This window comes from Cryptomeria japonica, chromosome 10 (assembly GCF_030272615.1).
Source record: "Cryptomeria japonica chromosome 10, Sugi_1.0, whole genome shotgun sequence".
Taxonomy (NCBI): Eukaryota; Viridiplantae; Streptophyta; class Pinopsida; order Cupressales; family Cupressaceae; genus Cryptomeria; species Cryptomeria japonica.
This window is the reverse complement of record NC_081414.1, coordinates 687564366-687578125: the sequence shown is the minus strand read 5'-3', so window position 1 is coordinate 687578125 and position 13760 is coordinate 687564366.

The following is a 13760-nucleotide window of genomic DNA, read 5'->3' as shown; positions in this document are numbered from 1 at the left end:
AAATGAATTTTATTTTACACAATGTGATTTCTAAGCAACAATTTCAAGGATTCGTCATGTGAACCTTCAAGTATTGATCTTCATTGATTCTTAGTCAACTCTATCAATGATTTAATAAGATCATAAGCACACAATAGAAGAATGTAGAATGTCTATGTTGAATTGTCCTTGTGTTTTGTGTTTACATAATGTTGATGCAATCTAGTAATGATCAATAAAGCTTTCAATCTATTCATTTCTCATTCATTGCATCTCTCGTTTTTAATATATTAATCAATTATAATGGCCCAAGTTTTGTCTTTAAATAGACAACCCTTAATCAATAAATATCCCTTAGACAATAAAAAAGGAAATGTAAAACGAAGTGTCCAAGAATTTGTGCACTCATCCTTCAAACTATGACATGCTTCATTAAGTTGCAACTAGACTTCATGACTGATGTGGATAGTTATGATATTAATGGAGAGGAGAAAAATGTTATAGCCACAAATGTGGTCAACTATCTCTTTTAATTTTACCATATTTAAGAAAGAAATAAACATGTAGCTCTAAGACTGCAAAGTAGATTTCATTTGATCCCTCAGGTCACCCATGATTAATATGCATACAATAATTCTGATATTTCCCATTTCAATTTTCTATTTCAACATGACTTTTCAAAGTGATTTTTCAATCCACAAATAGTACAAGGATGAAGATCCCAACACTTTTCATTTTTTATGTCCTTCCCTTTGACAATAGGAACACTACGTATATTACATTCCTTGATATGATTATTTTGAACTTGCAACACATGTTACATCATTTATATTTGTCTTACCATATTCAAGGACTTCATTCTTTTGCCTTATAATTGGTTCCATGGGCTCTCTAATAACTTGTCAATACTTTCCTAATCATCTTCCTTAACATCCTCATTTGTTCGTGATTTTTAGACAAACTATTTTTTTTAGACTAGCCTTTTTTATTAACATTACAAGCAAGTAGCTCTTGGAGTAGTGCACTCTAACATTTTTTGAAGTTTTATGGTGGGCTTTGGTTATTGAACCTAATGGAAAGGTGAGGGGATTCCCTATCCAATTTTGTTTTTGAGGCATGTGAGGGGCTTCACTAGCTAGGAAATATTATATCACGTGCATTCAAATTAGGGGGTTTAATATCTCAAAAATGAGGGTGCAATATATTGTCTATCGATGAAAATAAGGGGGGTTTTTTATTCCGGCTATGAAAAATACAAAATTTTGTGAAAATAGGGGAATTTTAATTTAGGCTATGTATTGGGATGGGGTGAGAAAAAAGGAGTCTGAAAAATATGAGGTTTCTTTAGTATTCCATTAGCGCACATGCTATAACCCAAGATCACTAAGTGAAGCCCCTGTGGGGGCTTTCATTTTCAATTTTTTTTTATAAGAGAGTGGCTTTTGTTTCTCTTAATTTGGTGACAATTTATATTATTCATGAGAAAAATCTATTTTTGAGGAAGAAGACCCATCTGTAGGGTGAGAAAACTTATTGAAGAAAGGACTCCAAAGGATACTAAGGGTTCAAACCGCTTGTTGATTCATTCAGAGAAAGGACTTGCAGTTAATTTGTTGAATGATTTGTTGGATGAAGTGATCTTAGGAATGTAAAACTATTTGGTAGGTAATTTTATCTCTTTATAACCTAATAATGATGAAGTTCAAAAATGTGCAAATCTAGTTTGGAAGTTAAAGGGTAATATAATAAATAGTGATATGAAAGATGACTTGTTCTTGTTCCACTTGGCTAATAAAGAAGATATTTTAAATATTTTGATGGGAGACCCCTATTGTTTCGATAAAAAAAATTAGAAAACATCTCTCTTTATGTAAATGGATGACGAGCTTTGATTCTTCCATGAATCTTTCTTTAATTGCATAACTTGACTAGGTTACCATGTGATTAACATTAGAGTTCGGGAGTAATAAATTTTTCTTAAAAGTATAGCAAATTCTTTTGGACATCTCTTAGTTGTTGAAAAGGTTGTACACAAAAGATATCTAAACTAGTTTTTGCTAAAATGTGTGTGAATGTGACGATAAAAATTGCCCTTTCTACACAACCTTGAAATATGAATATGGAAACTCTATTTAATCCATTGTTTATGAAAATAAGAGATTCTTTTGTCAAGATTGTAACCAATAAGGAAAGTTAAGTGATACATGTGGGTGAAGAGATTTATCACTTAAAACTCTATTATGATCCATCCAATGAAGAGTGAAAAAACATTCCAATAGTTGGAGAGATTTCTATGAAGTCATATTCTTCATCTACGTTTGAGAGGGGAAGCTCCCTCATATGATTTTTTTTTTGGATTGTTGGGTGTACTTTCTACTAGAAAGTACTAAAAGGAATGGGAAAGCTAAAGTAATTGTAATTTAAAGAACCCCAACAACAAACATATAAATGATGTTATGGGTTTTACAGGTTTATTTAAAACTGAACAAAATTTATTATAAAGATCAAAGACTACAAGTAAGAGATTCATGAAAATTTCATACTACGAGCATTAACATGTCCAAATTAGGGTGCCAAGAAATGATTATGTTTTTTATTAAAACTTTCAAAAATCTAACTAGTCATTTTCACAAATAATATTTTGGATAACAAAGACCATCATTAACATGACATATAAAAAATTAACAATTTGACATATACGAAACCTCATCAATCCACCTCAAAATTGGTTTTCCATCGCCATGTAAAATTATATACTTCAATAATTCCTTATAAAAACTAATTGACTAACTACCTTTCTCAAATTTTGAGAAAATAAAAATTAACCTTATTTTGATTAGAAATTTGTACAGTTTTCCTAAAAATAAAGCCCTAATTATAGTATGTGAAAAATTCTCTTTACAACAAAATCAACTCAGAAGTTACAGTTATGACTTATGACTTCCAATCTTTGGGAAGCTTGTTGAACAACATGATCTTTGTGACAAATCCCTTTTCCTTTATTTGCATCATTTTTGGTTCCTTTTGGAGAAGCATTCCGCGTTGTAGTTTTTTCTGGATGAAGGGAAAACTTTGCTTTCATTGCTTGAAATAGCTTGATGGTTAGAGCAATGAACTTAAATTGAAAAACAAGAACATTTGTCATCCTTAGTCTTCTATTTGACCGACTCTTCTAAATATTATCTATATCATGATGAAAACCAGATAGATGAACACCACAGAATCAAGATCAAAATAGATACACCACTCAATTTCTCCATTTCCTCTACAATAATTAAGGGTGGCTTGTGCATCTTAGGCTTCAATATTCAACAAATTTTATCTGGACACATTATCACAGCAAAAATTTGTTTCGATATTTTGGGTTGACCATCATATTGAGCATATAATCCACTAAATTACAGACATGTTTGTTCTGTCTGTTTGATCAAAACGAAGAACAAATCCACTGAAATTCACGACGCAATACAACAGCCTTAATATACATATCATTAAACAATTTTACTGCCTAGAACCATCACAAACGTGGGCTTAGCTCTTCGAATACTGTTTCAAGACTAGGTTTCCATCTCCGATGAAACGAATCCCAAGAATTTTCCCGCTTCTTGTCGATCGCCTGTTGAATTAAGGGAGCCAGGACATCTCCCAGTACGTTATTCCCGTCGACCGACAGAAACGAAGAAGCTTCTTCTTTACTTACCCTAATCCTAAGACGCACTGTGGATCCGTTATTAGTCGACGAAATCAATCTCGACTTAGTATCACCTGTCGTTAAATCTCCATCTGCAACAAATTTACTATATATCTGTGGTCGATGGGATTGAGAAGAGATTGAAGAGAGTGTCGACTGAATGGGGAGAGGAATGAGAAAATAGAGGCAGCCTAGTCGAAGCAGTGTGTTTGGAGAAAGAGGTCGACTGTGCATACTCAGTCGATTGCTCTTATCTCCTTCAAACATTTCATGGTCTGGGTAATCAGCAAGTATTTCTTTAACATTCACAGGACTCCACACTTTAATCACCTCCCCATCTGCTGTCATAATCGTCACTATTCCACGCTTCTCCTTCACAACTGCACTGAAGCAATTAATACGCATGGTTACTATTCTTCTTCTTCCTCTGCTTTGCCAATGAAACTACGACAGGCTAAATCTTTTTCTCAATAATGATGATTGAATGATTACAGGCAGCGAGAATCCATTATATAAGGATCATGAATCTGCAAGCCACGTCGACAGATGCCCGGCCGCCTCATCCTACGTGAATTATCATCTTGTTCAACAAAAACAGCATTTGTTAGGAATAAAAGGCGTCCTTTTTGCCATGATTTAAACATAAAAATAAGAATAAAACTGTAAAATGATTTTGAACGCTTCATGGCGGACATGAATGTAGCATAGTCGTATAGTTAAGGCACATGTGCCCAATTACATTTGAGTTGAATGAGGTGGAGATGTGTATATATATCTCCAATTAGCGAGTAATGGAACAGCTGCAAAGACTAAGTCAATGGTATGGAGCGCCGAAAGGAATCTTTACTCGTGATTCCTTACACACGAGCTCAAATTGTTTATAGTAAACCCTAATAGCCCCTCAAAACCCTATAAATCTAGGTCTAATAAATATATAATAATTAATCTAATAATTAATCTAACTTAAACTCAAATAAATATAATTTGTTAGTTTGTTTGATAAAGTAATAAAGGAAATGAAAAGTTACAATTGTTTAGCACTTTCTCAATGTTAGGTAATTATGAGAAATATGTAATTATGTAATATAATTATGGTTTATATTATGGAATGTGATTTTCATATGAGTGATGTAATATATTTGTTTCTATGTTTTGTATTAGGATGTGATTGTATTTAAGTGTGTTGTAGAAGGTGTATTCTATTTGAGTCACTACAATTTATATCCTTTAGTCATAGCCTTAAAACATATTCTATTGTACATGATATTTGCCTTACCCTATTTTCGCCTCTATGCTTAAATGGTCTTTGACAAGGACATGTGCCATGTCTTAGGTGTTAATGGTGTTGAAGGTTGAAATTGGTTTCAAAAGGCAAACTTTCTAAAGTGTTATTTTTTCACTTTTTAGGCTCATAGGTTATGTCTTGTTCCTTTTCATGATGGTTTAGCATTTAATAAAGGTTTCAATATACAATAGCCTTGTAAAAGTGTTCAAAATCCTTATTATAGTACTTTGTCAACTCCATGTTGCATGTGTAGAGGAAAATTATGCTATAAGGAGTTTGAGTAATAGTAAACTATGTCAACATTTTGGGGTTTTATTCCTTTTAGGTTCCTTTGTTTGAAGCTTGCATGTTTTCATAAGCATCTAGGACTATAATTTAGCATAATGAAGAGAATTGGTAAACATTTTAACATATGATATCAATTGTAACAAAGAAGAAAACCTTCTATCTTTCTTTTTCATTGTTAACATACAAGAACATGTCTATGAGGATAGTGACTTAGAGGAAGAAGAAGTACGTGAGCAGGGAATGAAGCTCCCCAAAATGTACCCCAAGAAGAATAGTTGGGGTTGAAAGAGAAAAAGTTCCTAGCTGTGCTCAAGGCTGTCAAAGGAGACCATTTTGACATGAAATTGGATTTACTAATGTATGGTAGCAAGATGGATAATGAGGAGGTACTGGATTGGATAGATTCCCTTGATAACTATTTTGACTTCAAGGAGGTTCTAGAGGACCAAAAGGTGAAGATGGCCAAGACTAAGTTGAAAGGGTCAGCACTGACTTGGTGGAATTACACTAAGTCAGAAAGGTTGAGAAGAGGAAGGCCCAAGATTAACACTTGGGATAGAATGGCAGAAAAGGTGAAGGCCCAATTTCTACCAGGTGACTATGAGATTCAAATATTTAGGAGACTACAAAGCCTAAAGCAAAAAGAGATGGATGTGGTGAAATATACAAAGGAGTTTCATAAATTGAGCCTGAGGGCAGGGTACCATGAAGATGAAGTGGAGAAAATAGAAAGTTATATGAATGGGTTGAGACATAGAATGCAATATGAATTTAGTCTAACTACCCCTAGGAGTGTTGAAGAATGTTTTCAGTTGGCCACAAGAGCAGAAGAGAAGGTTAAAAGGAGGCAGGAGTAGTAGGCCAGGGGTAGAGAAAAGAATAATAGAGGAAGAGGAAACTTTGGAGGAGGTAGAACATAATTCCAAAAGCATCAAGGGGAGACTAGTGGACAACAAGAACAAACTAATGAGAAAAGAGGTAGATTCAGGGGCAGGAGATCTAACACAACAAGTAGATTTGGAAACCAGGGAAGAGGATCAAATACATTCTTAGGGAAGTGTTTTCAATGTGGCCACATTGGTCACCCTGCTTGGAGATGCCTGGACAAACCAAGTACAAGATCGTATGGAGGAGAAAAGAGGACACAAGTTGTTCATGAAGAAGAGGAAGAGAGTGTGAACTCACCATCAGTTCTTGCAGAACCTGTGGTAGGAGAAAACTTACTCACGAGGAGGACATTGATCAAGGTCCCAACTATCAAGGAACCAACATAAAGAAAATCTTTGTTTAGAACCACATGTATGGCATAAGGAACAATATGCAAAGTGTTAGTTGATTCCATTTCCACTGATAATTTAGTTGTAGTAGAGATGGTAGAAAAGTTAAAACTAAAGAGGATCCCTGACCCCACACTATACAAGGTGTCTTGGCTAAATAAGGGTCAATAAGTACTTGTCAATGAGTATTCTTGGGTAGAGTTCAGTATTGGTCCTTATGAGGATAAAAATTTATGTGATGTTATTATCATGGATGTGTGTCACATCCTACATGGTAAGCCTTGGCAGTATGATAGAGAAGCCCAACATGATGGAAAGAAGAATATCTTTGTCATCAATAAGGGGGGAGTATCTTGTACCCTTACCCCACTAAAGGAAGATGAGAGTGGAGTCCATGAAGGACCTAGTGTAATGGTGGTGAAGGAGGAGTTCATAAAGAATCTAGAAGAAGAGGAGTATGTATACGCCATAGTGAGGAAACCAATCTCAAGAGAAGCAGATAATGATAGCAGGGAAGTCCCTAAAGAGGTGCAGACCCTACTTGATAAGTATGAAGGTATAGTAGTGAAGGAGTATCCTAATTCCTTGCCTCCCATACATGATGTGAGTCATAATATTGATCTAATTCCTGGTCCAAGTGTTCCCAACAAGACAGTATACAAAATGACACCTCAACAAAATGAGGAGATCAAGAAACAGGTACAGGAATTGCTTGATAAGGGCCTAGTGAGAAAGAGTTTGAGCCCATGTGTTGTGCAAACTATTTTGGCACCCGAAAAAGATGGAGGTTGGAGGCTTTGTATAGATTCAATGGCTATCAACAAGATAACCATTAGATATAGATTCCCCCTTCCCCGGATGGAAGATCTTATGGATAGTCTGGTCGAAGTAAGGTACTTTACTAAAATTGATTTAAAAAGCGGCTATCACCAAATAAGGATCAGAGAGGGGGATGAGTGGAAGATGACTTTCAATACTAATGAAGGCCTGTATGAATGGCTTGTCATCCCTTTTGGGCTATCTAATTCCCTAAGTACATTCATGAGACTCATGAATGAGGTCCTAAGAGACGTCATAAACAAGTTTGTGGTAGTATACTTAGATGACATTTTTTTATTTAGCAAGATAAAGGAGGACCATTTGGAACACTTGGATAAGATGTTAAGAAGGTTGGATGCAAAAAAATTGATGATCAATCTCAAGAAATGTGAATGGCTGAAAGAAGAGTTGGTATATTTGGGGTTTGTGATTTCACAAGGAACTTTGAAGATGGATCCACAAAAAGTAGAGGCCATACTCAACTAGCCAACACCTAAATTAATTGGGGAAGTCAAGATTTTTCATGGTTTAGAAATCTTCTATTGCAAGTTTATCAAGAATTTTAGTCATATTGTGGCACCCATGATAGACACTATCAAAGGAGAGAAGAGGAACAAATTCCAATGGACTAAGGAGGCTGATCAGGGTTTTGAGTACCTCAAGAAAAGGGTAGCATATCAACTTATCCTTACTTTACCAGATTTTAATAAGGTATTTACAATAGAGTGTGATGTCAGTGGCTATGCCATAGGGGCAGTGTTGAGTTAAGAGGAGAAGCCAATAACTTTCTTTAGTGAGAAGTTGAGTGAATCCAAAAAGAAGTATTCATCCTACGATTTGGAGTTGTATGCCATGGTGCAGGTACTTAAAAAATGGAGACATTGCCTACTGCCCAAGGAGTTTGTGGTATAAACAGATAACCATGCTTTGAGTTTTATAAATAGTCAAGAGAAGTCAAGTCATCAACACATAAAGTGGGTAGAGAAATTAGAGTTCTATAGTTTTACCATAAAGCACAAGAAAGGGCAGGCTAACAAGGTAGTTGATGCTTTGAGAAGGAGGACAATGATGATACAAGAGGTGCAGTTTCAAAGTATAGGAATTGATTCTTTAAGATGTATGTATCAAAATGATGCAGACTTTCATGAAGTATTTGTTGTTTGTGAGCAGTCATAGGGTTCTTTTAACAGTGAGTATGTAGATTATGTAGTACAAGGTGGTCTTTTGTTTAAGGGAGCTCGGTTATGTGTCCCAAAGTGTTCTATGAGAGAAAATTTGATCAGAGAGAAGCATAGTGGAAGTCTTGGAGGACATTTTGGATGCAATAAGACATTGGATCAAGTTAAAAGGTTTTACTACTGGCCTAAGATGCACCCAAATGTGAAGAATTTTGTGGAAGACTGTGGTATATGTCAGAGAGAAAAGGGGTCAAGTTATAATGCAGGGTTGTATCAACCTCTACCCATACCCAATAGACCATGGGAAGCCATCAGTATGGATTTTTTTTGGGGTCTACTAAGGACCAAAAGGGGATATGACAGTGTGTATGTAGTTGTGGATAGGTTTAGCAAGATGGCTCACTTCATTGCATGCCAAAAAACCAATGATGCCTCCCACATTGCAAACTTATTCTTTAAGGAGATTGTAAGGATCCATAGATTGCCATTATCCATTGTGCTTGACAGAGATTCAAAGTTTATTGGACATTTTTGAAGAACATTATAGAGAAAAATAGGAACCAATGTGACTTTTCGTTCTTCCTATCATCCTCAAATAGATGGGCAGACTGAGGTTGTCAACAAGTCATTAGAAAACCTGTTGAGATGTCTGATAAGGAGCACAATCAGTAATGGGATCTAATATATGATCGTAGGGTGAGTATGGATACAACCTCTCAAATTCCTAAGGAACACAATGAGTTGTAATATATGGTTCCATACAAATTCCCTATACTCTTACCTATACTCTGGTTGATTAAACAAATTCTTTGGCCCATATACCTCAATCACGTATGATAAAACAATCACTAAAAGAAAAATGTACACAATTCACCCATTATATTCAACTTCTCACCATAACATTAAAACCTTATGAATTTCCATGCAATTTTTCTATTCTACCTTCTCATGTCACTATTGGGTTGCAAAGTTGTGTATGAAGAGGCATAGGGATAAGGAAAATGAAGGAATGCCACTCCTTTATTCTTTTAGACTATTAGATTATTCATGAAAACTATCCTTTAAACTTCTCTCTTTTTATCATCATGATTATTTATCCTTATATTGGTCTTATTTTATATCAATGTCCAAGGTTCGAAGGTCTCGTGATCGGTTCAAAGGTCTTTAATTATCATAAAATTTATCTATTATAATAGTAGATTGTTATTTGCTAGAACCTTTCCATGGACTTAAACTTCCTATCAAACCTCTACATGCTTTGGACAAGGATCTTTGTCCTTTGTTATGGAACGCTTACAAGATCTATGCCACTAGCATTTGTGTGACAAAACATGTTCTTGACTTCTATTCTAGTGTCCTCTTCTTGAAGACCATATTCAGATAATTTGATTCATCTCCTGATTTATTAAAAGTGCAAAAGAGAGATTTAATTCACATCCTTGTATTTTCTTGATATCAAGCCATGTAAATTTGGTAAAGGTTTAACACTAGTAATTTTTCAAAGAAAATGTCTCTCATAACCATCTCATACTACTCATTCAACCTTTAGTATTAGAAGAATGATAATAAAATATATGGTCACCATGATTTAGGTTAAGACAAATAGAAAGATTTTTTTTATTGAGAATACTATTATGACTATCATATTACATTTTTGATAGTATATGTGTCATTGTTTTTGTCCCTGCATAGCTTTGATTCTCTCCATAAACCCTTCACAATAAGCTTGAAATATTATAATGACAAACATGCTCTTCTTCTAGGGCATTTTCACACTGACCCATTCTCTTAACTATCCTATCACTTGGCCTCTTTATTGTGCATGTGTGAACCTATGTTTGTTTCAACATGACTAGTATCTTCTCCTCATTCCATTCTCACTATTATTTATTTCTACACTATGAATTTCATCGTTTGAAGATCATTTCAAATTATGAAAGAGGTTTTTTTGCCTTCCCGTTGAAGAAAAATCATTACAAAACTGTTATCTACTCATTGCATGTTTTCTTGAAAACTGTATCTAGGATTCTTTAAAGCCCCAACCAACATCATCAATGAATCTAAACACTAAAACAATACAATAATAGTCACAAAATGTTTGCAAGGGTTTTGAACTATTTGGCACTTTCTTGTGGTGTTAAAAGAACATGCATTTACTATCCAATGTTGATACAACTAAGACATGCAACAAAGAAACCAATGCATTGTGAACATACCATGGAATTTGTGTATCCTCAATAACCCTTGAAAATATTTAAATTAACAATTTTTGTCATATATGCATACACAGACCTAAGGGAAGCTCTTTTGTTAAGATGTTCAATATCTCTAACTTCTCTTTCAATATGCCTACATGTTCTTGTATGATTGAAGTATGATAATAATTTAAAGCCAAACCATCATTCCCACATTTTCTTTTCTCATAATGAGTGCATTTTTGCATGAAACATCCTTTAATGTTAACAAAAGAGCTTCCGCCAACTAATTTAGCATTTCTTTAAAATGACATGATTATGAAACACATGCTAACGACATGTATGATAATATGGTTATCTTTTTAAATAAACGAAATGTCCTTTTCTCCCTAGTTTTAGCTTCCATGCCCAAAGGGACTCAAGATCTATCTCAAGAAAAGTTTATTCACCAAGGATTTTCCCTTATAAATATGTCCCAGTTTCTTCCACAGAAGATAAGTAGTCTTCTCCTCATAAACATTCAAAAAAATAGAATCTCCAAGGCTTAATCTTATCAGTCCTCTAGCCTTTCGGTCTACTAAGTCCCAATCCTTTTCTTCATGCCTGAAGATTTCTGTCCAAATACATCAACCCAAAGATCACGGTCAACTAGCAAATCTTCAACTTTAAGTTTCCACAACTCAAAGTTTGTGCCATTGAACTTCTCAAGGTCCATTCACCCAAAAGTGCTCATCATCTCAATCTACAAATAGAACAAGTAGACTCTCTGCTAGACTTGCACTAAAAATAAAATTGACACAAAAAACCGACCCTAGCCAACAAGGATAACACAACTGGCCAGGCTCTAATACCACTTGTAAGGAAAGAACGGTGTGGAAGATGCTCTCCTAGTGTCAGTTTTCAAGGAAATAAAGCAAGTATGTATTCAATTCAATTCAATTTATAGAACTTAAAGATGTGCACAGAAAAATGAATAATAAAAAAAAAATAGACAAAACACGATAGAGAAAGAACACAAGAGTTATGTGGGAAAACCCTTATGGGAAAAAACCTACCACCTAAGAGAGATCTTTATTTCAATAAACATATGATTACAATAAAGTTTCAGATCTTTCCTTTCAAACATTCACTCTCAGAACTCTTTTCATAGACTAATAGAACAAAACAGTATATCATTCAAATGCAAAACGTAGCAAATAGAAAACACCAAAAAATGGTTTCCTCTAGGAATATTTACTTCTGAAACGATCCCTGTCTATTCATTCAACCATCAGGAAGCTCAATCGTCTGTCCATTTATGAACTTGTGAGAACATATTATCCCACATTCACCAAGAGGCAAGTTGGTTCATATTTTTATACACCAGTGCAACCACATTAATTGTCTGCATGATCAAACTTTTGACCATTGACCTGTGTGGACATTTGTGGTAAGTCACCACTCATCAGGAGAACTCCCTCTATCGTCAAGACTAGTTTCAACTTACTCCAATCCCTGATGAACAAGCAATGCAACTCCATCAGCAGAAGACACACCATCGACAAAACATCCTCAACAATTACCCCGATCGCTAATAGGCGACTTCATCGGCATAACGCCTGCTATCGGGCAAACCTCCATCGAGCTACTCCGATCTCTGATAGAATGAGTCCATCGACATAGGTTACTCCGATCAGCATAAAAAAGGGTCAAATGAATTCGAGGCACTTTCCAATAAATGGTAGGAGACAAAAAGTAGGAGGAAACATTTTGCATGATCAGGGAAATCTTGCCTGAATCCTATCTGGCTTCACACTTATTTTTGTTAATTATGGGTAGCTTGGACAGTTGTTCGTCCTGACCTAGAAATAGCAGCATTTGGTATGGGAAGTTTGGACAGCTGTTCGTCCTAACCTAGAAATTAGAAAACGGTTGTTTTTGTCAGATCCTATTATTAGGATAAAAACAATTGTTATTTAACAGTGGTTTTTTTTAGGTGACACCTCATAGCCAAAATTAGTTATTGGTTATTGAGTTGTCTTAATCTCGGTCAATGGTTTGAATTAATCTCGGCCATTGGTTTTCCAACAGAGTAGTATAAAAAGGGGTCCTAGGTCATTTTGGAAAATATGAAGTTTGAGAATTATTTGCAGAGTTAGCAAATAGTCTTGCAGTGTTAGCAAGGGGTGCAGTGATAGCATTGGGGATAGCAGTGCAGGAATATCAGCGGGAGAAATTAGGAGATTGTCAGAGTTCTGCCAGTAAGAGGCAACGAATTTTGTATCTCTTAATTTGTTGAAGTTAATATATTTCTCATCTGCAGTACTAGTTTTCCCTTCGGGGTTTTTCCAGGGACAATTATCCAGAAATATCGTGTCATTGTGTTACATATTCCTTTTTGCCTATTTTTATTTGTGAAGTTTTAGTTGTGTTATTTTCCAATATTTATTGATCAAATAATCTATTAAAGATAGGAGGTTAATAATCAATAACTACAATAGAATTTTCACAATTTTAACGAAGAAATAATCCACTTAAATTCACGACTCAATACAACAACTATAATATACATATCAATAAAAATATTACTATCTACAACCATCACAAACATGGGCTCAACTCTTAAAATATTGTTTCAAGACTAGGTTTCCATTGCCGGGATTTTGGAAGCTTCGGGGCGGATGTGAATCTAGGATAGTAGTATACATAAGCCACTTGTGCCTAATTACATTTGAGTCGAACGAGGTGGGATGTGTATGTGTGTCTTCAATTAGCGAGGAATGGATCAGGTAAAAAGACCAAGGCATCAATAACAATGAATGGTATGAAGTACCGCAAAGAATCATTTTCTTGTTTCACACAAGCTCAAATGGATATCGTAAACCCTAATAAATATAGGTCTAATAGATATATAGTAACTAATCTAAATTAGACTATAGTTTGGTAGTTTGATAAAGTAATAAAAGAAATGAAAGGTTATAATTGTTTAGCACGTTTCCAATTCATGTCAAAGTGTAATTATGTAATATCATTATGGTTTAGATTATGGAATGAGATTTGGATATTAAT